General features: G+C 40.3%; 1 pseudogene; it reads left to right on the forward strand.

Moving 5' to 3' along the window:
* Positions 1 to 25000, forward strand: part of LOC130034128 (60S ribosomal protein L17-like) — a 47817-nt pseudogene extending 22817 nt beyond the window's left edge.
* Positions 25001 to 27591: the final 2591 nt, after the last annotated feature.

The raw sequence follows: 27591 nt of genomic DNA on the forward strand, positions 1-27591 counted from the left end.
TCCATATTTCCATTAGCAATTTTTTAAAATATCAATTGACTGTGCTTAAAATTGTAATTGTTCAGTTCTGTTGACCTGAGGGGGGGAAAACACCTTCCAAGCCTGGGAAGATTGCTCAAGTTATAAAGCACCTGTCTGGCATGTGCGAAGCCCTGATTTTGATCTCCAGGATCTCCCTGGTCTCCTTAGCACTACTGTGTTTGGTCTTACTGGCCCCTGGGCATTATAAGATTTAAACTCACATCTTTGTGCCTAAGGATTGAACCATACTATTTAACCTACCCATTGGTCTAAACATCACTGGGAGTGACCCTAGATCCCTCACGCAAAGAACATTTCTGTGTGGACTCTAATCAACAAATCTTACCTGGGTGGGGCTGGAGAGATAGAAGAGCAAGAAGGAAGCTTATCTTGCATGCATTTGACCCAGAATCAATCCCTGGCATCCCAAATGGCCCCTGAACACTACCAGAAGTAACTTCTGATTGCAAAGACAGGAGTAGCCCTAAGTAACTCCAAGAGTAAGTACTAAGCGCAGAGTCATTATTGACTTCTGAGCATCACTGGGTGTGTCCCAAAACAAAATCTTACCTAGGGGCCCAAGAGATAGTACAGTGTAGGGCACACAGCTGACCCAAACTCCATCTCTGGCACCCTATATGACCCCCCTCTTCCCACAATGAGTGATCCCTGTGTGAAAAACCAGGAGAAGTCCCAGACACCAGACCCAATGAGACCAAAGGAAACAACAAAAAAAAAACATTAAAATATTCCCTAGCAAAATATATGAGACTTGGCATGAACAGATCTATTCCAGCCTGCAAAACATTGTCTCATGTCACTCTCTTCATTGCTTGATTAACGCTGGCTTTATTTGAACTTCTCCTATATTAGGTGTTTTCTCTTTCACTACAAGACACGTACACATATTGCTTTTTCTGATGGAAGATTTTCTGCCTCATTCCCAACTCCTGGCCTACTTGACGAATACTAATCTTCAGATCCCAGTTTATCTGTACTTAGTTGTATAAACCTCTAATCCCTCCAAAGAGGTAAAGTGTCCCAGCAACATACTCTCATACCTTCTTTTGATTTCCATGTATCATATAAAATCTATAATTTAGATTATTATTTATTTATCTGATGGCTGTTGTCTGTACAATAACATAGAGCAGGTCAAAGTGTATTTTATTTAATAATATACTACCAGGATATGGATTCAGCACGATCAACCATATCCACACAATAACCAAGCTCATTGAGGTTTCTTGGGATTTCACGATGCTGCTATATCTAAAATTCATTGATTTAAAGAAGGCCTTTGATTCTTTTGAGACTGAAGAGTCATCGAAGCCCTAGCCATACAGGGCATTCAAACTCAATACATCAGGATCCTCCATGAGCTGTATTACGGATTCACTACCAGGATCTCAACATTCTACAAGGAAGTTATCATCCATGTCAAGAGAGGGGTGCGGCAGGGTGATACCATATCACCGAAACTCTTCAGTGCCACCTTCGAGAATGTCATGCGACGACTGGAATGGGAAGGAATGGGAGTTAAGATAGATGGTCGGCAACTACACCACCTCTGCTTTGCTGATGACATTGTTCTAATAACACCAAACATTAGCCAAGCGGCACAAATGCTGGCCAACTTCAACTTTGAGTGTGGAAAGGTCGGTCTACAGCTGAATCTCACGAAGACAATGTTTATGAGAAACGGTCTCGTTCCTGACGTTCCATTTGCTCTCAATGGGATTAACATATCCGAATGCAACAGTAATGTGTACCTAGGTCAAGAAGTCAACATGATGAATGACCCTGGCACCTGAGTTGTGCAGGAGGAAGAGAGCAGCTTGGAAAGCCTTCAAGGGCATCAAGGAAATAGCTAAGAGGATGAATAACCTACGGCTCTGGAAAATCTCTTCGATTCCACTGTTCTTCCTGCAGTAACATATGCCTCAGAGAGCTGGGCCCTACGAAAACAGGATGAGAATGCTATTTGGGTGTCTCAAAGAGGAATCGAAAGTGCCATGCTTGGAGTATCATGCTTCACTCAAATGAGAGAAAGAATCCAGAGTTCAGACTTCCATTGACAATCAAGAATCAGGGACGCTCTCTCGTTTGTCAAGGCATTGAAAATCAGATGGGCTGGACACTTAATGAGATTTGGAGATGACCACTGGACTAGAGCCGTTACAAACTGAATCCACAGGACATAAAAAAAATCGTGTGACTGCCAACCTATGAGAGGATCAGACTTCTTCCTCAAAACCATGAAAGATTTGTTTGAGGCTCTTCATGGTCCTTGAACGAGCAGACGTCACTGGGCTACACTACCACGTGACAGAGACGAATGGAGACGTTACTGGCGCCCACTCGAGCAAATCAAAGACTAACGGAATGTTAAGTGATCAATTGTCAAGTTTAAGAATTGTTTTCTTATTGTGGTGTTCAAACAGTACTTTGTTTATCCTTGATATCAACCCCTTGTCTGATGAGTATTGGGTGAATATCCTTTCCCATTCTGTAGACTTTGTATTTTGGTCACTCTTTTGAGGTGCAGAAGCTACTTAGTTTAAGAAAGTCCCATTTGTCTATCTCTGTTTTCACTTGCTTGGCCAGTGGCGTGACATCTTTGAAGATACCATTAGCTTCAATGTCATGGAGTGTTTTGCCAACATTGTCTTCAATGTACCTTATGGATTCGGTCTGATGTTGAGGTCTTTAATCCATTTTTATCTTACTTTTGTACATGGTGTTAGGCAGAGATCTGAACCCATTTTTTTCACGTAGCTGTCCAGTTTTGCCAGCACAATTTGTTAAAGAGGTTTTCCTTGCTCCACTGCACATTTCTTGCTCCTTTATCAAAGATTAGATGATCATATTTTGGGGGGAGATGTCAGTATATTCAACACTGTTCCACTAGTTCTCATCTCTGCCTTTGTTCCAGTACCATACTGTTTTACTTATTACTGCTTTGTAGTAGACTTTGAAGTTAGGGAGCTTGATTCCTACCATTTTCTTTTTCTCAAGAGTTGCTTTATCTATTTGTGTGGGATTATTGTTTCATATGAATTTCAGAAGTGTTTTCTCCATTTCTTTAAAGAATGACATGGGTATCGTTATAGGGATCGCATTGAATTTGTACAATGCATTGGGAAGTATTGCCATTTTGACAATGTTAATTCTCCCTATCCAGGAGCAGGGGAAAACTTTCTATTTCCTCGTGTCCTCTTTTATTTCCTGAAGTAGCGTTTTGTAGTTTCTTTGTACAGGTCCTTTACTTCATTATTTAAGCTGATCCTAGGTAATTGATTTTCTGGGGCACAATTGTGAATAGGATTGTTATTTTTATGTCACTTTCTCCTCTCTCACTATTTGTGTATAGGAAATCCATGGACTTTTGTGTATTGATTTTATAGCCTTCAACTTTATTATACAAGTCTATTGTTTCTAGGAGTTTCTTGGTAGAGGTTTTAGGGTTCTCTAAGTATAGTATCATAAAATCTGTGAATAGTGAGAGCTTGCATTGGCACAGATGTGGTGAGAAAGGGACCCTCCTTCACTGCTGGTGGGAATGCAGAATGGTTCAGCCGTTTTGGAAAACAGTATGGTCAATTCTCAAAAAATTAGAAATTGAGCCTCCATTTGATCCAGCAATACCACTCCTGGCAATATATCCAAGAGAGGCAAAAAAAGTATTGTCGAAGTGACATCTGCAATTGTTTGTTCATTGCAGCACTGTTTACAATAGCCAGAAGCTGGAAAAAACCTTAGTGCCCGAGAACAGATGACTGGTTAAAGAAACTTTGGTACATCTACACAAAGGAGTATTATGTAACTGTTAGAAAAGATGAAGTCATGAAATTTACATACAAGTGGTACTACATGGAAAGTATCATGCTAAGCGAAATGAGTCAGAAAGAGAGGGACAGTCTTAGAAAGATTGCATTCATCTGGGGAACATAAGTAACAAATTAGGAGACTAACAAAGATAAGAACCAGGAGGTTCACTCCATGGCTTGGTCACGCACATGCCAGGGGAAAAGTCCGCTCAGATAGAGAAGGGAGCACCAAATAAAGGGTGTTGGGAGGATCCTCCCAGGATGGGAGAAGCATGCTGAAAGTAGACTATAGACCAAACATGACTGCCACTCAATGCCTCTCTTGCAAACCACAGGACCCAAAAGGAGAGAGAGACAACAAAATGGAATGCCCTGCCACAGAGGCAGGGTGGGATGGGGGTGATGGGGGTGGGAGGGATGCCGGGACCTGTGGTGGTGGAGGATGGGCACTAGTGGAGGGATGGGTACTTGATCATTGTATAACTGAAACCCAAGCACAAAGATTTGTAAGTCTATAACTGTACCTCATGGTGTTTCACTAATAATAAATAAATAAATAAATAAATAAATAAAAAAAATAAAAACCTCAGAACTAATCCCTGGGTTTCTGGACAGTTAATCTGTGACAAAGGTGCTATATGCATGAGATGGCACAAGAAAAATCTCTTCCATAAATTGGGCTGAAAAAAAACTAGATAGCCATATGCAAAGAAAAGTGAAATTAGACCCATATCTCACTCTATATGCAAAAGCTAATTTCAAAAGGATTAAAGATTTTGCGATTCTACCAGAATCCATAAAAAATAATTGAAGAATATGTAAGAGCTGTCTAGGATATGGGCCTCAGGGGTAATTTCAATTACTTAATTTCATTGCTAATGATAACTGAAAAAGAAATGGGACATTTTTAAATGACATAGCACTGTAACACTGTCCTCCCGTGGTTTATCAATTTGCTCCAGTGGGCACCATTGTGAGACTTGTGGTTACTGTTTTTGGCATGTCGAATACGTCATGGGTAACTTGCCAGGCTCTGCCATGCGGGCGGAACACTCTCGTTAGCTTGCCAGCCTCTCCAAGAGGGACAGAGGAATCGAACCCAGGTTGGCCGCATGCAAGGCTAACACCCTGCCTGCTGTGCTATCGCTCTAGCCAATATTTAAATTTTTTTTTGCCTGACAAAAGAAACTTAAGCTGAACTATAAAGACACTATTAAATGGGTGAAAATAGATGCAAGTTATTCTTCAGTAAAAAAAATAGGCCTATATTTACAATATATATGAAACACTCCTAAAACTCAGCAATATCACAACCTTATAAAAATGGGGAATGGAAATGAACATAAAAAAGACATGGAGATGACTAGTAGACCCTTGAAAAAGTGTTTATTAGGGCTAGAGCAATACACTGTATTGAGTATTTCTTTGGCCATTGCTGATCTGGCTTCAATCCCCAACATCCCATATGGTTCCATGTGTACTGCCAGAAGTGATCTCTGAGCACAGAGCCAGTAGTAAGACCTGAGCATCACTGAATATGACTCCCAAACTGAAAAATAGTGTTTATTGTCACTTTATTATCAGAAGAATGCAAATTAAAATAACAATGAAAATTCAACTCATACCAGTAAGAATGGTATATATCAAAAAACATGGAAACAAAAGCATTGTTGGACACCATGTGATAAAAAATAGAACCCTCAATTACTGTTGGTGAGAACGTTATATAATTCAGTTTCTAAGGAAAACAGTACGGAGATTTTTTTTTAAAGTAAGAATAGAACTTCCATATAATTCAGCTCTCCTATTTCTTGGTATTTATCCCTAAAACACACTCAAAATATTAATTCATGAAGATAATATTATGCACATCTCTGTTTATTGCAATACTGAGTATAATAGCTAAGACATGGAAACATCCCAAATGTCCAATGACATATTAATGTATAAGGAAGTCATGGTATATAGACAATGAAAACTATGCAGCTGTAAAAAAAGATGGTGGAGGATGGGCACTGGTGGAGGGATGGGTACTTGATCATTGTATAACTGAAACCCAAGCACAAAATTTGTAAGTCTATAACTGTAGCTCATGGTGTTTCACTAATAAAAAAAGAAGAAAAAATCCGTGGCCTTGAGTTACAGAAATATGATTATCAAGGAAAGGGCATGGGATTGTGGTAGGGAACTGATGACTTGGACTGGAGATAACAAAAGGACATTGGTCAAGATTCTTGGACACTGTTGGTGGAGCGTTGAGGTAACTGTGAATATTTAAAAAAATATAATCAACAGTACTAAGACAATGTGACCCAAAATATAATAATTTAATATTAGCACTGTCCTCCGGTTGTTCATCTATTTGCTCGAGCTGGCACCAGTAGTGTCCCACAACAAATTGTGAGACTTTGTTGTTACTGTTTTTTTGGCATATCAAATACGTCACAGGTAGCTTGTCAGGCTTTGCCTTGTGGACAACATACTCTCGGTAGCTTGCCGGGCTCTCCGAGAGGGGCAGAGGAATCAAACTCGGGTCAGTCATGTTGGCTGTATGCAAGGCAAACACCCTACCCTCTGTGCTATCGCTCCAGCCCAATTTAATATTATATTAAATTAATCACAGATCACAGATCATCCTGTTATTCGTTGATTGCCTCGAGCAGGCCCCAGTAACATCTCCTTCATCCTAGCCCTGAGATTATATTCAAGGTTCATTAGGAGAATGAGACCCATCATTGTTACTGGTATTTGGCATATTGGGTACGCCACGGGGAGTTTGCCAGACTCTGCCTTGTGGGCAGGCTACATTCGGTAGCCTGCCAGTTTGTCAAAGTAGGAATGAGATGTCATAATAAGATGTCGTGCGGCCGCAAAAGAGGCCGCGCGGTTCTGGGAGCTGGATTTTATAGTCTCTGAGTCTTGGCCGCTGATGAGATTACACGGCGCCAGGGGGCCAGTTGGTGGGTGTGACCGCCGCCTACTGGAATTTGGAGGATCTGGGTGGAGGATGCTCGACTCCAATCCGAGTAGGCTTGGAGATCTTGGCCCTGGAACCCACGTGGCTTTGTCCCTCTGCTGGTACCTTCATGTGTGCAGAGAGTGGTCTCAGCATGGTGGTGGCTGGTCCTGGAGGTCTTCGGCTGCCAGGGCCCTGGTCAGGGCGGGGAGGAAAGCTCAACCTGCTCCCCTCCAAGGGGCCCTGGCAAGGAATAGCCAGGCGCGGGGGCAGGAGACTGCACTGTTCTCCCTCCGGGAACTGGATAAATTAATATAATTATAAATATATCAGAAATGAATTAATTAATATATTGTAAATTATTGTGCTAAATTAATATAATAATTAAATTACTTTGCTAAGGGTAATGGATGTAGGGATGGGAGGGATGCTCGCATTCATAGTGGGTATGGATCTGTAACATGATTGCCAAAACACTATTATTAATAGTATTGGAAATCATAGTGCTTACATTTAAAAGCATGTTTTTGTAAAGCATCAGAAGATCTAAGTAACATTTTATACATGTATATATCAAATATTAATTTTGGTAAATAATATTTATATGAATATTATTTTCAAAACAAATGTTATAAAAAGGGATTTTTATATAATTACATTATTTAATATTAATATCCAATTTAAAATACCATAAATTTAACACTATTGTGAACATTGTTACCTACAATGATTTTTTAAAGTTTTTATCTTGACGTTATCCCATATGTTTATTTTCAGTAGTTTAATTATGTTTATATATTTATGCCCATTTCAGACAAACTGATGTTTTAATGCTTTGTTGTTGTTCTTCTGAGTTCACACTTAACTCAGTATGCTGTATTTTTCTTTGCTGGATCTGGCCACGCCAACAACATGTAAACTTTGGAATCACTTGTTCGCAGCTCTCTTCTAGCATTAACCCTCAAAGTTTCCTCAGCTTTATTTTATACATTTTAATTTTATACATTGATATCTCCACTTTCCATTGACTAAACTTCAAGAAATGCTGTTGTTGTCATAGTTGATCAGTAAGTGTTTAATGATGAAGGAAAGATAGATACCTATTTTAAAAACACTGGAAAATATTTTTTATTTGTATGCTAAGCATTTGCTGAGTGAATTCTCTTTAAGGTCAAACTGGGCAATGTATCGCCTCAGTCCTGGATTCATTTGACAAGATAGGGCTTTTAAAAAAAATAGTGAATCACCTTGAGGTACATTTACAGACTTACAAACTTTTGTGCTTACATTTCAGTCATACAATGATCGAGTACCCATCCCCCCACCAGTGCCCATTCTCCACCACCAATGTTCCCAGTATCCCTCCCATCACCCTCCATCCCCACTCCACCCACCCATGCCTCTGTGGCAGGAGAATTTCCTTTTACTCTATCTCTCTCCTTTAGGGTATTGTGGTCTGCAATACAAGTATTAAGTGGCTATCATGTTCGGTCTATAGTCTACTTTCAGCACACATCTCCCATCCCGAGCGGGTCCTGAAGCATCCTTTACTTGGTGGTCCCTTCCCTATCTGAGCTGCCTTTTTCCCCAGCACGTGAGGCCAGCCTCCAAGCCATGGAGCGATCCTTCTAGTCCTTATCTCTACTATTCTTGGGTGCTAGTATCCCATTCTGTTACTTTATATTGCACAAATGAGTTCAGTCCTTTTATGTCTGTCCCTCTGGGCTTTTCCCAGTTGCCTTTTACTCTCCTTGCCCCCAACCCTTCATTTGTGTTTGTGTTTGTGAGTGAACACAACTAGACAGATTATGGAGGGAAATGCCTTCCCTCAGAAGACTCAGCAGAGTCTAGTGTCAAATTCATCCATAAAAGGAAGTGTGGGTGAAAAATCTTAGGGAGCAAACCCACGCAGTTTTTATGCCTCGCATTAAATAAGACTTGCTTTTTCCCCAGAACCTTTTGTTCACAAAGCCATAAAGACTAACTGTACCTCACGGTGATTCACTAATAAAAAAAACTTTAAAAAAAGAAATACACTAATACATGTATCAATACTCAGCTTGATTTAATGTTTGTGAACTTGTTTGCTTTTTAAATTATCATTTTATTTTAGACAACATGATTTATAATATTGTTAATGATTTTTCCATGCATATATGTTTCCACAATACACTTTCTACCAGAACTTTCCCACATTCAACCTATCTACAACCTGTCCCCTACCCTGATTAGTTCAGTTCTGTAGACTAGTTCTCGGTGTCTGTTTCCTTTGGCCATTTGTTGTTCCATTACTGTTTTTTTATATCCTATATATGAGAAATATTATATCTTGTTTCTGTCCCTCACTTTCTGACTTACTTCACTCAGCATTATACTCTTAAGACCCATCTAAACAGTAAATAATTGCATAATTCATCTTTTTACAGCCAATATATTGTCACTGTCACTTTCCTCCCGTTGTTCATCGATTTGCTTGAGTGGGCCCAGTAACGTCTCCATTGGAGACTTTGTTGTTACTGTGTTTTGCATCACGGGTATCTTGCCAGGCTTTGCTGTGCGAGAGAGATACTCTCAGTAGCTTGCCGGGCTCTCCAAGAGGAACGGAGGAATCAAACTCAGGTCGGCCATGTTGGCTTCATGCAAGGCAAATTCCCTACCACTGTGCTATCGCTCCATCATTCACATTATATATAAATTATATATAATTGATATATAGAAATATATCTCAGCACATAAATTTTATATAACCACATTAATTTATAATTACACAACAATTTCTTTATCCTGTCATCTTCTCTTGGGCAAAGGGGTTGTTTCCAAATTTTGGCTGTTGTGAATAATACTGCAGTGAATATAGGAGTGCACTCATCTTTTCTGAATAGAGTGTTTGGGGCCCCTGATTCAGATGCCAAGAAGTAGAATTACTGAATCATATGGAAGCTCAAATCTTAGCTTTCTGAGAACTGTCCATATTGTTTTCTTAAAAGGTTAAATCGAATACACAGCGGATAGCTTGCCAGGCTCTTCCGTGCGGGCAGAATACTCTCGGTAGCTTGCCAGTCTTTCCGAGAGGGATAGAGGCTTTTTGGGCGACCTCTAATCACCCTTGTAAGTGTTACCATATTTGAACCCTATCAAATATGGTACGACAATTCCGGAAGATGGGTATTTAGTGTCTTATGATGTGTCCCAGGTGACGGCTGGGTAGTGGAAGTAGTGTCGAGAGTGGAAGGCTGCCAGTGGGGTATTTATCTGGGTAGGGTGGGTCTCCTGTGCGCAATTCGATCCCTGGGTGGTTGATGGAAGCAGACAGGGAAGGGTAGGGTGGGGCTCCTGATTAGAATCCCTTTGTCACCTGTGGTGGTGGGAGCAAGCAGAGAAGCTCTGTCCCTGGGTCCACTGAGCCTGGAGTCCAAGGTCTCAGAGAGTTCCGCTTATCTTGTTCTGTGGGTCTTTAGTCATGTGTGGGTCTCGGCCGGAGCTGCCACGCGGGTCCGGAAAGCGTCCTGGAGTGTGGCGACGGCTGGGTAGTGTAAGTAGTGTCCGCTGTGTATTCGATATGCCAAAACCAGTAACTACAACTGGTCTCATTCACCTGACCCTGAAGGCTTCACCGACATGGCAGCACTGAGAAGGATGAGAAAGGAGAGGCCGACAAAATCTCAAGGCCGACCTAGGCTGCCACAACAAGGAAGACAAAAATGATCGTCTGTACTTTCAATGCACGTACGCTAGCATCAGATGCATCCATCGAGGACCTGATGGTACAAGCGCGAATGATCAAGTACGACATCATTGGTCTGACCGAGACAAGAAGGCACGAATCTCACCATTCCGTTTTCGACACTGGAGAAGAATTGTTCCTCGGAACATGCGATAAAAGAGGTGTTGGAGGCGTCGGTGTCCTTGTCAACACAAACTTTGCCAAGAGCATTGATTCATTCGAATGCCTAACAACCCGAATCGGACGTTTACATTTGAATAGATGTGACTCACTGCCTGCAGTTTCTATCTTCGTTGTCTACGCACCAACATCTCATTATGATGAAAGAGAAATCGAGAAGTTCTACATGGAGCTAGAGAAGTTCTATAAAGAAGACCACACCTTCTACAAGATCATTGTGGGTGATTTTAATGCCAAGATAGGACCGAGAAGATCAGCTGAAGAACTTCACATCGGGACCCAGGGCCTAGAATGGAACGAACAGGGTGAGAGACTGTCTGAGTTCATCATGTCGACCAAGACCATTCATAGTAACTCACAGTTCCAGAAGGCAAAATCTAAACGATGGACATGGGAGTCTCCCAGTGGACGATTACACAACAAAATAGACCACATCATATTCAATCGACGGTTTTGTCTGACTGATGTCGCTGTTGTCCCAAAATTTCGAACGGGATCGGACCACCGTATCCTTCGTGCAAAATTCTACTTCACAGAGCGGGGAAAGAGGGCTGCAAAGTTCAAAAAGAGAACTCACAGAACGACCACCAACTGGAACTTTTTGGTACTATTGCGGCAACATGGGAAGATGCCATTGTTGACAACATTGACGAGGAATACGATCGACTGGTTCAGCACCTCCATGAATGTGCGAGGAACGCCAAGAGAGAGATAGCCACAAAAAATCGCCTATCTTCGAAAACTCTTGAGCTAATTCGCCAGCGTGGTTTGGCGCATGCCTCAGGCAACTGCAAGCTAACGTCCGAGCTCGCAAAGCAGTGCAGAGATGCAATCAAGGAAGACCTCAAAGAGAGAAGAGCAGAAGCACTGGTAGATGCGGCAGAAGCCAGGAAAAGTATTCGTAACGCCCGCCTGTCCTTCGCCAACTACAAGACCACGATGACTGCCCTCTGATGTCCTGATGGATCCATCACATCCTCCAGAACGGCAATGGAGAAGATTATCCATGACTTCTGCTCAAATCTCTTCGATAGCCATGTCCACTTGCCGACATACCAAATTCCACAGGATGGATATGTCGTTCCCAAAGTTCTCCCTTCCAAAATCCGACACGCCATTTCGTTGGTAAAGAAACAAAAAGCACCTGGCCCAGACAAGGTCAGACCTGAACACCTGAAGAACCTGCCGTCAGTACTCATCAATACACTGGCTCGGCTCTTCACTCGCTAACTGTCTGAATGCAAGGTTCCATCCCAATGGAAAACCAGCAGGACCGTACTACTGTTCAAGAAGGGAGACATCCATGACATTGGCAACTATCGCCCCATCTGCCTATTGTCTGTCATCTACAAGTTGTTCACTCGAGTCATCCTAAATAGGATTGGCAGAACACTAGATGAAGGACAACCATGCGAGCCAGCCGGGTTCCGCAAAGGATTCAGCACCATCGACCATATCCACACGATAACCAAGCTCATTGAGGTTTCTCGGGAGTTCAAGATGCCGCTCTGTTTAACGTTCATTGATTTAAAGAAGGCCTTTGATTCTGTTGAGACGGAAGCGGTCATTGAAGCCCTAGCCAATCAGGGCATTCAAGCCCAATACATCAGGATCCTCCGTGAGCTGTATTGCGGATTCACTACCAGGATCTCACCATTCTACAAAGAAGTGATCGTTGATGTCAAGAGAGGGGTGCGGCAGGGTGATACCATTTCACTGAAACTCTTCAGTGCCACCCTCGAGAACATCATGCGACGACTGGAATGGGAAGGAATGGGAGTGAAGATAGATGGTTGGCAACTACACCACCTCCGCTTTGCTGATGACATTGTTTTAATAACACCAAACATCAGCCAAGCGGCACAAATGCTGGCCGACTTTGACCGTGAGTGTGGAAAGGTAGGACTACAGCTGACTCTTACGAAGACAATGTTTATGAGAAACAGCCTTGTTCCTGACGCTCCATTCGCTCTCAATGGAACAACCATCTCCGAATGCAACAGCTATGTGTACCTAGGTCGAGAGGTCAACATGACAAATGACCTGGCACCCGAGCTGTGCAGGAGGAAGAGAGCGGCTTGGAACGCCTTCAAGAACGTCGAAGAAATAGCTAAGAGGACGAAGAACCTCCAGCTCCGGGCACAACTCTTTGATTCCACTGTTCTTCCTGCATTAACATATGCCTCAGAGACCTGGGCCCTAGGCAAACAAGATGAGAACGCTATACAGGTCTCCCAAAGAAGAATAGAAAGAGCTATGCTTGGAATATCAAGTTTCACTCAAATGAGAGAGAGAATCTGGAGTTCTGACATCCATCGACGATCAAGAATCAGGGACGCTGTCTCATATGCCAAGGTGTCGAAAATCAGATGGGCTGGTCTCGTAATGAGATTTAAAGACGACCGCTGGACTAGAGCTGTTACCGACTGGATTCCACGGGATGTCAAAAGACCGCGTGGCCGCCCACCTTCCAGATGGTCAGACTTCTTCGTCAAGATCATGAACGATCGGTTTGCGGCCCTTCATGTTCCCGGAGCGAACAGATGCCATTGGGCTACACTAGCACGCGACAGGGACAAATGGAGACGTTACTGGCGCCCGCTCGAGCAAATCGATGACTAACGGGAAGTTAAGTGATTAAGTGATTAAGTGATTAAAAGGTTAAATCAGTTTACATTCCCACCAGCAACAAATAAGACTCCTATTCACCCACATCCTTACAAACAGTGGTTGATTTTGTTCTTTTTGATGTGTTAGTCTTAATGATGTGAGGTGAAATTTTATTGTTGTTTTGATTTGCATTTCCCAAATGATACAAGATGCAGAGTATTTCTTCATATGCCTATCGACTATCTGTATGCCTTCTTTGAGGAAGTATCTGATCATCTCTAGTGTCTAAAGCCTTTGCTTTTAATTGCCCCCAAGTAAAGCAGACTCTCTCTACTTTAGCACAAAATCAGGAACTAGGATGATGTTAAAGAATGCCTTAGAACACTAAGATTTTAATTCAAAACTAGGTTTGAATTGGTGCCACCACTTAGATATGTGACCTTGAAAACACAAGCTAACTCCTCTAAGTCTCAGTTTTCTGATCTGTGAAATGATGGTCATAAATGTGTTTATCTCACATGTAGGTGTGACAGTTCTATGAGAAAACAAAGTGAAGTGCCAAAACAGCCACATAGGAAATCTCAGTGCATAGTAGTCATTACACTGATTGTAACCCTAGAAATAAATTGATATCGTGGCTTCTCCAGGTTTCTGAACACTGAGACCACCAACTCAGATGATAAAAGGTGCAGATGTCAATGTCTTGTGTTTTACTTGCTTTTTTTTGAAATATAGCTGTGCACTGAAAAGAGAATTAATGACCTTTAGTCTTTGTCATTTAACGATCAAGTGACACCAAATCTCTGAAGCTCAGGTTTGTTTCATTTAATCTAGAGAATGAACATGTAAATATATTTCTTTTCGCTGTTTCAAAAAAAGTTGTGTGAATCATATTTGAAGGTTATTTGTGAAACATACTAAAAGAATAAAAATATATAAAATGTATGAAATAATATCCAAATGTAAATTACTATTGATTTTTAATGCAACAGAAAGACCCCTCTCTTAAAAGTCATCTTTTATTTCTGCCTGCTTGATTTTTGGTTCATTCCCAGAATTAGTGGTAATGGGACTGAAGGAAAGGTCCATAAGTCAAAGAGTGAGGATATGTGGCTTCTTTTTAACTAACAGTAGCATCTGTTTCCTCAATTTTAAAATGTAAGTTAGTCACTAAGTGAGCACTGATCAATAACAGAATTATTAGACTAATTATAAACAATGAGTGATAACATATGGTGGGCATAGGTTATGTTTCAAATATGTTGCGTAGGGCATGTTTCTAACCTCATAAAACTTGATGAACTAAAATATTATTATTGAATATTATATTTGTGTACATTTTAAACTGTAAATTTGTGCTTGGAAAGTTTAAATTTTTTATTAGTGAAACACCATGAGGTACAGTTGTAGACTTACAAATTTTTGTGCTTGGGTTTCAATTATACAATGTTGGAGTACCCATCCCTCCACCAGTGCCCATTTTTCACCAGCACTGATCCCAGTATCCCTCCCACCCCCTCATCTCCCCTATCCCACCCCGCCTCTCTGGCAAGGCATTCCCTTTTGTTCTCTCTCCTTTTGGGTGCTGTGGTTTGCAAAAAAGGCATTGAGTGGCAATCATGTTCGGTCTATAGTCTACTTTCAGCATGCATCTCCCATCCTGGGAGGATCCTCCCAACACCCTTTATTTGGTGCTCCCTTCTCTATCTGAGCGGACTTTTCTCCTAGCATGTGTGGCTGGCCTCCAAGCCATGGAGTGAACCCCCTGGTACTTATCTCGACTATTCTTGGGTATTAATCTCCTATTTTGTTACTTCATGTTCCCCAGATGAATGCAATCTTTCTAAAACTGTCCCTCTCTTTCTGACTCATTTCGCTTAGCATGATACTTTCCATGTAGTACCACTTATATGTAAATTTCATGACTTCATCTTTTCTAACAGCTACATAGTACTCCATTGTGTAGATGCACCGAAGTTTCATTATCCAGTCATCTGTTCTTGGGCTCTCAGGTTTTTTCCAGATTCTGGCTATTGTAAACAGTGTTGCTATGAGCAAACAAGTGCAGATGTCACTTCGACTATACTTTTTTTGCCTCTCTGGGATATATTCCCAGGTGTGGTATTGCTAGGTCAAATGGGAGCTCAATTTCTAATTTTTTGAGAATTGACCATACTGTTTTCCAAAAGGGCTGAACTAGTCGGTATTCCAACCAGCAGTGAAGTAGGGTCACTTTCTCGCCAAGTCTGCGCCCACACCAGTTGCTTTTGTTCTTTTGGATGTGGGCCAGTCTCTGTGGTGTGAGATGATATCTCATTGTTGTTTTGATCTGCATCTCCCTGATGATTAACGATACCCATGATATTCTTTAAAGAAATGGAGCAAACACTCCTGAAATTCATATGTAACAATAAGCCCCCAAGAATAGCTAAAGCAATTCTTGGGAAAAAGAAAATAGGAATAATCAACCTCGCTAACTCAAACTCTACTAGAAAGCAGTAATAATTAAAACAGCCTGGTGCTGGAACAAAGGCAGAGCTGAGAACCAATGGAACAGGGTTGAATATACAGACATTCCCCCCAAACATATGATCATCTAATCTTTGCAAAGGGAGCAAGAAATGTGAAGTGGAGCAAGGAAAGTCTTTTTAACAAATGGTGCTGGCAAAACTGGACAGCTACATGCAAAAAAATGGGTTCAGATCTCTGCCTAATGCCAGGTACAAAAGTAAGATCAAAATGGATTAAAGACCTCAACATTAGACCGGAATCCATAAAGTACACTGAAGACAAAGTTGGCAAAATCCTCCATGATATTAAAGCTAATGGTATCTTAGCTTCACTTGCTTGGCGTCACTGGCCAAGCAAGTGAAAACAGAGATAGACAAATGGGACTATCTTAAACTAAGAAGCTTCTGCACCTCAAAAGAAACAATGACCAAAATACAAAGACAATCTACAGAATGGGAAAGGATATTCACCAAATACACATCAGGCAAGGGGTTGAGATCAAGGATATACAAGGTACTGGTTGAACTCCACAAGAAAAAAACATCCAACCCCATCAAAGAAATGGGGCGACGAAATGAACAGAAACTTTCTCAAAGAAGAAATTCGAATGGCAAAAAGGCACATGAGAAAATATTCTACATCATTAATAATCCGGAAAGTTTAAATTTATGTGCCTTATGGCAAAGGAACTGTGGTCTCATCTCAGAAGAACTTATTGCCTGGTGGTGGAGAGTAAGTGAATATATTGTAATATTGTATATGTGTAATGTATTGTGATATTGTAATTTTGTAATAAATCGATGAACAACAGTAGGATAGTAATATTGTATAACCATACACCATTGCATGGTTAACCATACAACATTGTATAACCATACAACATTGTATAACCTTACAAAATTGTATAACAGTATATTGTAATATTGTATAACCATACACCTAAAATAGTCTTACATTTGTCTAGTTTGCCTTCCTGAAATTTCTGTGAGCCAGATGTTCACCTTGCTAAATCCATGACTACGTTATTACTTGCCATATCAATAATCTTAGTATTTTATTACTATTTCCCCTTGGAATAGTTTCTTCACTCGACTACCAGACCACTTCTCTGTTTTGGTTTGTACCTTACAACACTGGTTACTCCCTCTCAGAATCCTTCTCTGGTACACCCTCATATTCTCTTAACACTTAAAGGTCATTAGTGTTCAATTTTAGGATATTTTGTCTTACCTATCCAAACACTCCTTTGATTTTTTTCAGTTTGTACCTTTATGTTTCATCAGTGGTAGCTGGCAGAGAGATTTATAGGAGGTAAACTGGACACAACACAGCAGAGCCTGGCAAGCTACCCGCGGTGTATTCGATATGCCAGCTCATATCTACCAATGTCCCTTAACTTCAGGTTGCAATATGTGGCTACCTTTTCCATTTCTTCAGTTAGGTGTATAATATATATTGCCAAATCGTAATTTTTTAAAATTTTTATTAGTGAGACACCATGAGGTACAGTTGTAGACTTACATATTTTGTGCTTGGGTTTCAATTATACAATGATCAAATACCCATCCATCCACCAGTGCCCATTTCCCTCCCGCATCCCACCCTGCATCTACCTCAAGCCTACAAATCACAGTTCTTGATGCTGCCCCAAACAAGTTCTCTACAGTTTTCCCTGAATAAATAGCAGTTCCATCACTCTAGATGCTTCATATAGAAATCTTGGAATAATCTTTGACATCACTCTTTCAGCCACATCCCACATCTAATGCTTTAGAAAATACTGGCACCTATATCGTCAAAATATTCAGAATTTCCCACTTCTGCCAGTGACTTCTTGATCCAACCTGTATCAATCTTTGCTGGACTACTCTGGCAACCTCCTATGTTTTCTTTCTATATCTGTCCTCATCTGACCATGGTTCAGCAAGAAATGAATCTATCATTAGAAATAATAAGTAGCTGACAATCCTGTGTTCAAAACAATTCAGTGTTTTTGCTTTTCCACAGGCAGAAATCTTACAGTGCTCTCTAAAATACTACATGATCTGGCCCCTGCCACATCTCCGTTTACCTTATTTATTCCATTCCAATGCTCTGGGCCTCCTTGCTACTCACTCAGCCAAAATATTAAGCATGGTCTCTCATTTACTGTCTGTGTTCCTGTTTCTTTTATCTGGAATGTACTTTTCTTAGATGACAACATGTTTTACTCCCCCATTTTCTGCAAAATTTCTCAAAATTAATGTTTTACTATAGCTAGTAAGGGCCAATAATTTACATTTCTAACAAGTTTCCAGACTTCTTAATGCTAGTCCAAAGAATGTGCTTTGAGAAACACTGTTCTCTGCTCAGAAGTTATGTTATGAGCAAAAGCTCCCTTGACTTCCGTATATAAAAGAACAATCTGACTTTCCCTCTTTCTGCCCATCTTTCCCTGTTTTATTTTCCTCCATAATTCACCATCTAACAAATATGGATTTAGCATTTATTTGTTTACTATTTGACTTCCCCTTCTGATTGTAAACACTACAACAGCAGGAATTTACTGTCACTTGTGGCTTTATGATACAGATTTTATCCCACATGTCCAGGTATGTATTAAGAGCTTCAAAAATATTTATTGTATGGTTGAATAAAATGTTACATGGCAACCTTTTGCGACTCAAGTTTCCAGAAGTTGAAACTTCCAGAAGTTCTCTAAAGTATCTAATTTTCCTTTGTTAAATACCAATTTCACTTGTATAACTTGTATCACTTGTCATCCTGTTGCTCATTTATTTACTCCAGCGGGGGCCAGTAATGTCTCCATTAGTCACTGTCGTGTGCTGATGTAGCCCAATGGCATCTGATCGCTCCAGGAACACGAAGAGCATCAATTCATTCATTCAGAGTCTTGACAAAGAAGTTCGACCATCTCATAGGTGGGCAGCCAGGCGTTCTTTTGATGTCCTGTGGAATACAGTCAGTAACGGCTCTAGTCCAGCGGTTGTCTCCAAATCGTATTACGTGTCCTGCCCATCTGATTTTCGACACCTTGGCAAACGAGGCAGTGTCCCTGATCCTCGATTCTTTCTCTCACTTGAGTGAAACATGATACTCCAAGCACAGCTCTTTCAATTTCTTTTTGGGAGACCTGAAGAGCATTCTCATCCTGTTTTTGTAGGGCCCAGGTCTCTGAGGCATATGTTAGTGCAGGAAGAACAGTGCAGTTGAAAAAGATGTGCCCAGAGCCGGAGGTTCTTCATCCTCTTAACAACTTTTTCAACGTTCTTGAAGGCGTTCCATGCCGCTCTCTTCCTCCTGCTCAGTTCTGCCACCAAGTCACTCATCATGGGTAAATTGGTATTTGTCAGTGTATGGCAAATACCAATTTACTCCAACTAAACTGCTCTTATATATCATCTCCTGCTTCCTCATATGTCTATTGTATTATTATCTTGCTATCACTTATTTTATAAGTCCTAGTTATGTCTGAAAAAAATACTGACTTCTTTAAGGGACATTGTAGCATAATTGTTTATTTCAATAAATAAAAAGTAAAGGGATGCAGGAGCAATAATACAGTGAGTAGGACATTTGCCTTGCATGTGGCTGACCCAGATTTGATCCCTGGCATCCCAAATGGTCCCCCACACACTGCCAGGAGTAATTCCTAAGTGCAGAGCCAAGAGTAACCCCTGAGGATTGCCAGGTTTGACCCCAACGCCTAAATAAGTAAATCAAGAGGAAAGAAAAAATCTCAAGTATAGATGATCTAAGGCTTTTAATTCGGTGTTTCTGAGAGCAGTTATTCACAGACATCAACTAAGTACTTGTTTTTTTCAGAGGCTAGGAAAAAGAGAATTATTTAAAAAAAAAAAAGGATGTTGGGCTGGAGCGATAGCACAGCAGGTAAGGCATTTGCCTTGCACGTGGCCGACCCGGGTTCGATTCCCAGCATCCCATATGGTTCCCCGAGCACTTCCAGGAGTAATTCCTGAGTGCACGAGCCAGGAGTAACCCCTGTGTGTCGCCGGGTGTGACCCAAAAAGCAAAAAAAAAAAAAAGGTGAAGGACGTACACAAAGAAAGTTACAAAACACTACTTCAATAAATAAAAGAAGACGTGAGGAAATGGAGACACATCCCCTGGTCATGGATTAGGAGGATTAACATTGTCAAAATGGCAGTACTCCTCAAAGCATTATACAGATTCAGTGCAGTCCCTGTGAGGATATCCATGGCATTTTTCAAAGAAATAGATCAAGCACTCCGAAAATTCAAATGTAACAAAAAAACCCAGGAATGGTTAAAGTGATCCTTGGGGAAAAAAGAAGATGGGAGAGGTGAGAGGCATCACTTCCCTCAAGTTCAAATTCTACTACAAAGCGGTAGTAATTAAAACAGCATGATATTGGAATAAAGAAATACCCACAGATCAGTGGAATAGAGTTCAATAACCTAACCCTGACCCTCAAATACATGATCATTTAATCTTTGATAAAGCACCAAGAAATATGAAGTGGAGCAAGGAAAGCCAATTCAACAAGTGGTACTGGGAAAATTGGGTGGTACGTGTAAAAAAACTTCAGACCCCTATCTAGTGCTGTCTTTAAATGTCAGATCAAAATGGATTAAACAAATGAGTATCAGACCCGAATCTATAAGGTATGTGGAGCAGAACATAAGCAGAACCCTCCATTACCTTGAATCTAAAGGCATCTTCAAAGATCAAACACCACTGACCAAGCTAGTGAGAGTAAAGATAAAGAAATGGGACAACATTAAACTAAGATGCTTCCACACCTCAAATGAAACTGTGACCAAGATGCAAAGAAAGCCCATGGAATGGAAAAAATTATTTACCCAATACCCATCTGATAAAGGGTTAATATCAAAAGTACATCACTGTATCACTGTATCACTGTCATCCCGTTGGTCTTTGAATTACTCAAGCAGGTGCCAGTAATGTCTCTATTCCTTCAGCCCTGAAACTTTAGCAGCCTCTTATTCATCTTTTTCCCAATGATTGGAGGTTCTTTCAGCATCAGGAGAATGAGACCTATTGTCATTACTGTATTTGGCATACCGAATACGCCACGGGGAGTTTGCTGCTAGGCTCTGCCCCTGCGAACAGGATACTCTCAGTAACTTATTGGGCTCTCCGAGAGGCATAAATGGGTAGGAAGTGTCTTATAATTTGTTGCACGGTGCATGGTCCGGAAAGCGGCCTGGAGCATGGCAGTGGCTGGGCAGTGGAAGTAGGCTACCGGGGCTGGGTCCCTCGAGGTGGGGAGGGCTCTCACCCGCCCCACAGCCTGGCGCGGAGTCCAGTGGCATGGTTCTGGGAGCCTCCTTTTATACTCCCATTTGGAAGGACCATCCATGAGTTCTGGAGGGTTGCCGATGAGGAGATTATCTGGTGTCATCAGGGTGTGGCTTATAGATGTGATTCCTGAGTCACCAGAGACTGGAGGAAGCAGGCAGAGGATCTCTGATCCAGGTCCCACTGAGTCCAGAGACCAAGGTCACAAAGTTCTGCATTATTTGGGTTCCGTGGGACTTCATTCTTGCATGAAGCTCGGCTTGAGCATCCAGAAAGTGGCCTGGAACTTGGCGGTGGTTGGGCAGTGGAGGTCAGCTGCCGGGCCTGGGTCCCTTGGGGTGTGGGGAGTTCTCACCTGCCCCACAGCCTGGGGTATATTAGGCACTTAAAGAAATTCTTGTCTTTTTATGCATGAAATGACAATTTTCTGATTTATATTTTATTCTAAAATTTAAAGAGCTCAGTTAGATTGAAGAACCCAACCTTCAAAGATTTTAGTTATAGGTGTTTTTTATCCAATATAATTTATTTTTTAAAGTTAATGGAACTAGAGTTACATTTTATCAAAATGTCATTTTTAAATAGGAAAGGTTATAAGGTTTAATTATATACAGGTTTTTTCACCATAAGATTTTATTTTTAATCTGTTAATTGATAGGCGACTGGTGAAGTCAGTGAAAATGAATATAGCTGTTCTAGATTCTCCAATATTACATCAAAACTGTACTGCACAACGAGCAGAGAATTCTTAAAGGTTAATAAAACAATTCTAAGATTACAAAATCTGAACTTCAGCAGACTGTTAATTAAATTGAACCATTTGTCATTTATAGAATGTTTTCATTATGGCATGAAAATATGAAAATACAGTGAGATAAAATTCATGTTTGGGAACAGAGGATATTCAGTAGCCTTCTTCTAGATCTAAAAGAACATAACAGACTTTAAAAATAGTTTTGCAGCTATCTCTGGGTTTATGATTACATGCTTTAATTATTAATTATATAAGAAATTATTTCAAAATATGTAAAATATGGTCACGCACAAAAGAAATACTTGAAGTAATATTTATATGTATCCAACATTGACATATCAAGTAATGTAACCACACTTTTGATACAAAACTGGCAGTATTCTTTTCTATTTTAATTTTTTTACATTTTGTGTTTAAAAATTCTTGTTTACAGAGTTTTTCATAATACAGTTGTTATGCTTTGACAACTATCCCACCATGGGAGTGCCTTTATCTCCCCATTTTCCCAAACTCCCCACCCACCTTAGCAAGTAATAATAATTTATTTTATATTGTTACAACTAAATTAATAATGGAAATGTTGGAAATACTTCAGTAAAAGAAAATTTGTAAAAATTGAATTAAAAAATACAGAATGGTATACCAGGTGGAGAGATAGCTCAACAGTACTTCATATGCAGAAGGCCCAGGTTTCTTCCGCAGTACCACATGTCCCCTGACCATTGCCAGTAAAGACCAGGTGTAGCCCTGAGCATCACTAAGCGTGACCCTCACCACCCTCCCCTTCGCAGAAAACAAAGAGTAAAAGAAGAATAAAAACACATGCTCATTTTTCATTATTGTTTTTGGGGAATTGTTTTCAGGTAATGCCCATTTGTGCACAGGGCTTGTTTCCTTTTGACTATATTATCCTGGCCATAATCTTAAGGATCACTCCTTGTGGTGCACAGGGCACCATATTTAATGATGACAGTCAAACTGGGATAGGCTACATGCAAGACAAATACTGTTACTCCTGTACTACCGTTTGGGCACTATAGACACTCAATCCGTGGGAAATCAGAAAAGAGGGCAGAGAAGACATTTTATTTTTTATCTTTTCAGTTTCTTCTTTTAATTTTTTTGTTAAAAAGCCATGGTTTACAAAGGTACTGATCATTGAGTTTTAAGAATACAATAACTCAACGCTGATCCCTCCACTAGTGTCAATTTCCCTCCACTAGTGTTTCCAGATTTCCTCCTGACCCCAAACATTTTAGAAAAAAAACAATCAGCATCAGAAACAGGAGAAGTATTTCTGATATGTTCACGATCACAATCATCCTGTTGTTCATCGATTACCTTGAGCAGGCACCAGTAACATCTCCTTCGCCCTAGCCCTGAGATTTTAAAAAGTACCATATTCAAGGCACTTTCAGGGTTAGGAGAATAAGACCCATCATTTTTACTGGTATTTGGAATATTGGGTACACCACAGGGAGTTTGCCAGACTCTGCCATGTGGGCAGGTTACATTCGGTAGCCTGCCAGGTTTCCAAAGTAAGAATGAGATAATAAGATGTTGCACAGCTGCAAATGCTGCCGCGTGCTTCCGGGAGCTGGGTTTTATAATCTCTGAGTTTTGGCTGTTGATGGGATTACATGGCGCCGGGGGGTGGGGTGCAGTTGGTGGGTGTGACCCCTGCCTACTGGAAGATGGAGGATCTGGGTGGAGTAGGCTCAGCCCCGATCCGAGCAGGCTTGGAGATCTCTGCCCCGAGACCCGCATGCCTATGTTCCTCTGCCAGTACCTTCATGAGTGTGGAGAGTGGTCTCAGCATGGTTGTGGTTGGTTCTGGAGGTCTTTGGCTGCCGGGGTTATGCTTAGGACGGGGAAGGAAACTCAACCGGCCCCCCTCCAAGGGGCCCTGGTGAGGACAGCTAGGCACGGGGGCAGGAGACTCTGATATGTTACTACTAAAATATCTAACAATTAATTATATACAATCATCAGCAAAGACAAATTAAAGTACTAATTAAACAGAGTGTACAGCAATCAGATGAATTGCCATTAACATATCACAGCATGCCACTTGATCACCAGTTTTAGAGAGAAACCAATGTGATACAGAAATGTTGAGTAGTGTGTCATGCTACTTAATTGCAACTCATTGATTATGTACTACTAACGATGCCTAACTTACAAAGAACTACTACTATTAGTTTAGTAATAACAGTTTATAGTACATGTTTAACTCAGGCACTGTGCTCTGATTGTTTTATCTTATTTAATGCTCTAGTTAACCCTTATAAAATAGACACTGTTGTAATCCCACTTTTACAAATGAAAAGTTTGATATTAAAGGGATTAAGTTAGGCGTCTGAGGTCATAAAACTCAAAAATGTTAGAAATGGGACTTAAGCCCACAGAAACTGATTACAGAGTTTATAATCTTAACTAAGGTATAATACCTCAGGTAATGACTTTTCCCTTATAAACATTGTTTAGTTGAGGAAACAAGACTTGGCCCTGCGACCTAGAGGAACATTATAAGGACTGTTCCATGGCAACATGTGACACTTACCCAGAGAATGCCTCTTCTGTGAGTGGCTTTAGGTGGTCCCAAAATTGTGCACTATTCACTGAGCCCTGAAAACTCCATGAAATCATGCAAGTTCAGAGGTTCAAACCTTCATGTTCACTTTAAGATCACTCAGAAAACGGTTCAGGCCATCAAAGCATCCAAAAAGCCACTAAATATCCAAAAAGGCACTAAATTTCTAAAGGATGTCACTGCTGAAGCAGAGTGCTCCCTTCCAAATTTAAAATGGTGACATCAGTAGGTGTTCACTGGCCAAACAGTAGGGTTAGTATGGGGTCTTTGACCCAAAGGAATGCTGAATTTAATGTTCAGATGTAGATTCTCTGGTCATTAAGCACATCCAGGTGAACATAGTCCCCAAGATATGCCACAGAATTTACAGGGTTTGTGGCCAAATGAGATCTCCCAGCCACACTGAGATGATTCTTACTCTGAACAGATTGTTCCTGAACCTGAAGAAGAAGTTTCACGAAAGAAAAATCTATCACAGAAGAAACTGAAGAAGCACAAACTAATGGTCCAGGAATAAAATAAGCAAAAAATAGATAGAAATGTAAGTTTAAAATGTTATGTAGAATACATACTGGGTCTTTTCACTGAGCTAAAGTCAGCATAGAAGAAATGAAACTTGAATTTCATCTTGAGAGATAGACAATAATGGGAAGAATGTGAGACAAGAGTTTTCAAGTGTAGGATCCACTTGCTTGCACTGTCACCTACATAAAAGTAATTTCCTCTCATGGCTTCATCTGTAAAATGGGTTATTTGAATTAGATTAGTGACTCTTAGAGAACTATCCACTGCAAGTAAATATTTTGGAAATTATGAGAATATATTTGGTTGTTATCACAATTTTATTTTCACAGAATTATTGGGAGAGACACTTAAATGAATGTCCAAATGATAGATGTTCTGTATACTATGAAGGTTATAATATAATGCATCTCTATACTATGGAGATGCATTAAAATACAACTATATTTATAAAGGCCTCTGATGATCCATAGGTGTGAAAACTGTTCACATGATCTGAGTTTATAATACACCAACATTTTAAACAAATTTACTGAAATAAATGTTTCATGAATTTACTAATGTTGATTAAAACTACCTGACACAGGGGCTAGAGCGACATTACAGCAGGTAGTGTTTGCCTTGCACACGACAGACAAGGGTTGGATCCCTGGCATCCCATTTAGTCCCCTGAGCAGTGACAGGAGTAAATTCTGAGTGCAGAGGCAGGAGTAACTCCTGAGCATCTCCGGGTGTGATCCCAAAAGCCAAAAAAGAAGCCTATATAGCACATAAATAGATTTAACTGTTTTCAAGAACTTTACTGAGTTACTCATCATTTCAGACTACCAGTGTACTAGGAGCAGCTCCATTCATTCATGGTACTTGCATCACCAATACCACATCTCAGTGCCATTCTGCATTAGCAGGCTGTTTCAATCACAGTAAATAACTATCAAGTTACTAATTCTCACACCTCTGCTATGTCTTCTAAAATAGACATATTGGAACATTTACATATTGAATAGTTGTACAGTTACATATTGTTTTCTATTATAAATAACTTGTATTATATGATATAATTGCTGCATATTATGAAATTTTTGACATCTTTTTCAATAATATATCCCTGTGAATTTCTATTCAGGATCACAAGATAAAATAATAAATTCTGATGTGGTTAAAAAAATATGGCGCATCGACCTGATAGATTTACAAACCACTGTAATAGGATTTTCCGGTTCTAATTTTCTGTAAACATAAGGAGGGATTGGATTTTTCAGAGGAAAATTCAGGGCATTTCTCGTTGGGGATGATACCAGCAATGTGTGGTATGATTGAATAGGTCTTGGAGACTCGCTAGACAAACAAAAACAGACTAGAGACATCGTTGGAGGCTGGTCTTGCCAGGTTCTCTAGTAGTCATTCCTTTCATTCTCCCTCTGCCCTGCCTCACACACACACACACACACACACACACACACACACACACACACACACTGTAATTGAAGCCTCCTGGTGGAAATGCCAGGGCCAACATTACAGGAAATTGCCTGCAGACAATGGGACTTCTCTAGTTACTTTCCTCAGTAACAGAGAACAATGATATCTGGCTGTCTATTAGCTGGGTATCTTTGTCTCTGTATTCTACAAGTTCCAAAAAAACCTTAGCTTCCACTCATTACACTTTTCTTCCGCTATGCTTCCACTAATATTATTAAAATTTCTTTTTCCTATGTGAATTCAGCTCCCTTTCCTGGAGTGTCCTACTCCATGTTAGTGGTCTGGAAATGTTCAATCCACAATAGAAACTTTTTATGAGATAACTGAAAAACAGTTTGGAAATAAATCATAGCTCTAAATATATACGATTTCAATTTTCACAGTGCCTGTTGAGTTTTCTCTCTTAAAGAGAACGACTTTTTTAAGTATCACATTGTTTTTCTTATTATTAAATATACGTGTTCTATGAATATTTCTTGGAAAGTGCAGAAATGTGTAGCAAAGCAAAAACAGCTGTCTGTATTTCCTAGAAGCATAGTCAAAGGTTATACCCAATACTCCCCTAGCTCTGTTTTCTATTCTGTGCCAGCTTCTTCCTTCCGTGGTGCCTCATGATCTCACCCTATGAAAGCTTAAAAGTCATATATACTATAAAATGGAGAGCATACTGGGAAGTGTACAGTGGCACTTACCATGTCAAAGGCATATGGAGAGATAAATTATCTCATAACAGCATGGTGTTTGGAATCTAAAATAGCAATATTTTGTCGTAGCTCTGCCATCACTACATTATTACTGAGGTGTTATGGTGATGAAGTGTTGTGGGAATGTCTAAAAAGATAAGAGAAAATCTGAGAAATCCATAGTGCTCCCTGGGAATTAGAAAAAGGCTCACAGTATAAAGAGACAAGAATGATTAAGTGTGAGGCTGCCTCATAAATATGCCTTTCCCTTTTGTAGAAAAACAGCCAACATTAAACAAAAAAAGTTGGATGATACTAAATACATCTCAGAGATAAAGTTCTTGTTACAGATAATGTTTATCTTTTTGTCCAAGGTGGATGGGGTTTTAATGTCATTTTCTTCATTTTTCCACCCTTGTAC

The sequence above is a fragment of the Sorex fumeus genome, unplaced genomic scaffold, assembly GCF_029834395.1.
Source record: "Sorex fumeus unplaced genomic scaffold, SorFum_2.1 ptg000058l, whole genome shotgun sequence".
In the NCBI taxonomy this organism is placed as follows: Eukaryota; Metazoa; Chordata; class Mammalia; order Eulipotyphla; family Soricidae; genus Sorex; species Sorex fumeus.